The sequence below is a fragment of the Austrofundulus limnaeus genome, unplaced genomic scaffold (genome assembly GCF_001266775.1).
Source record: "Austrofundulus limnaeus strain Quisiro unplaced genomic scaffold, Austrofundulus_limnaeus-1.0 Scaffold429, whole genome shotgun sequence".
In the NCBI taxonomy this organism is placed as follows: domain Eukaryota; kingdom Metazoa; phylum Chordata; class Actinopteri; order Cyprinodontiformes; family Rivulidae; genus Austrofundulus; species Austrofundulus limnaeus.
The window spans coordinates 58208-60018 of NW_013952831.1; the positions used below are offsets into that span (position 1 = coordinate 58208).

Below are 1811 nucleotides of genomic sequence, written 5' to 3' on the forward strand. Positions count from 1 at the left end.
CATCAAGATTATAGTTTAAACTTTTTATAAACTTGACTGTACTAAATGTAAAATATCACTCATGTTTTGTGTGTGTGTGTTTGTGTGGCCCCATGTTTTTGCTACTTGGTGGGGATGATTTTTTAGAAAAATGTAGCTTTGTGGGGACCCCACAATTTTGGAGGCTGATTTTGGATATGGGTGTTAGGTTTAGGACCAAGGTGTGAATTGAGTTTAGGTTAGTTTTAGGGTCAGGTAGGTACCTGTGAGGTTAGCCTTAGGGTTTGTAGTCAGGGTTAGGCTATTAAAATTTCCAAAACATCAATGGAAATCAATGCAAGTTCCCCATGGGGATATACACACCAGACTTGTGTGTGTGTGTGTGTGTGTGTGCGTGCATGAGAACAGGTTTTATTAAAACTCTCAGAAAGTAATCATTACAATATTTTTTCCACATTAAGACTGGAATGAGGGGAACCAAACTGTCCAAGTGGAATGGTTACAGCGGGGTGCATCAGTGGTTCTTGGGGGAGCTGGAACCTGATGTGTCTCGCACCACTTTCCACTGAAGACGTGGAAGATTTTTATCTGTTTGGATTTTTGATAACTGGATTTCTGCTGATCGACGGGAGTGGACCTTTGGTCTATCGAAATGTGAAAGCGACTCTAACAGCGGTCCAGGCCGTTGAAAAGCTGTTGGGCGCACTGGAAGGTTTCTGCCGGGCTGGGAGCACACTGACTCAGATGATGGGGAAATAAATCGCAAACTGGATGTGATTCTGACGAAGATTGCAGCCCAAGAGTAAGCCTCTGGCATTTAGAATCACATCTGGGTGAAGCTCCAGATGGTGAGAGTCGAGGAGGACCCTGAAATTGGCTGATTGGAATTTTTCGCCACTTTCAGAAATGAAGTTAAAACATTAAAAGCGGCAGGAAATTCAAGGCTGCTTTGTCCCAAAACAATTGTTTTTATCTATTGGCTCCCAGTGGCATGGCCTTGTTTGCTATGCTTATCTGAAACTCCCCAAGGATGATATGTCAACAAGGGCTCGATTCCCTCCCACCCCCATCACTCGTGTTGGACCGGGCCTGTGAACCCAAAGCCAAGGAGGAGGAAACTCCGAAATCTGTGAGCCGAGCAAGTGAGGATACATCATGGACTCTGGCAGGAGCTAGGGTCGGGTCCTAGCATGGACACCCGCCATCATTGTCACTGACTCCACCCCCCGACCCCATCTACCCTCCCTTTTATGTGTTATCTGACCTAAGCTCCCTCCCTGTCCAATCTATCTTGCTCTATCAAGAGTCATTTCTTGTGTATATGATCTTATGTTTTTGATGTTAACAGGATATGAGCAATTTTTAACTCAACTTTCCTATTATGTATTTCCAGCTGTTAAAGGTAGCACGACCATGTTGCTGCATGACCTGTTCACCTGTTCCCCCATGTTTGTCATGTGTCTTCTTGAATGGGTGTTCTTATCTCTTTAATTTCCCCTTGGGATCAATCAAATATGATAAATCAAATATCATCAATCAATCAATTAGATAAACATCATTAACATCCGTTAATAATTTTCAGCTCAACCCACAGCTAATCAACCTTATTCTGCACAAATCTCTGTAACTCAGTGAATCTGACAAATATTTTGCTAACATTTGGTGTGGTAGTAGCTGAGATTGAGCTCTAAAAGATCAGCTGAGATCTCATATTATCACCGGAGATCCTTCCAAAGCTGATTTCCAAATTTTGACCAAAATGCTCCAACGTTCTTTTTTTAGTCACTACAGTAGAAAAAAGAACTTAATATTAGTTTATTAATTTCTTCATC

General features: G+C 42.2%; 1 protein-coding gene across 1 annotated transcript in view; it reads left to right on the forward strand.

Annotated features, from left to right (window-relative positions):
- LOC106529238 (NACHT, LRR and PYD domains-containing protein 12-like) overlaps nucleotides 1–1811 on the forward strand; it is a 50717-nt gene that overhangs the window by 28559 nt on the left and 20347 nt on the right. The gene's annotated exons all lie outside the window — the stretch shown is intronic.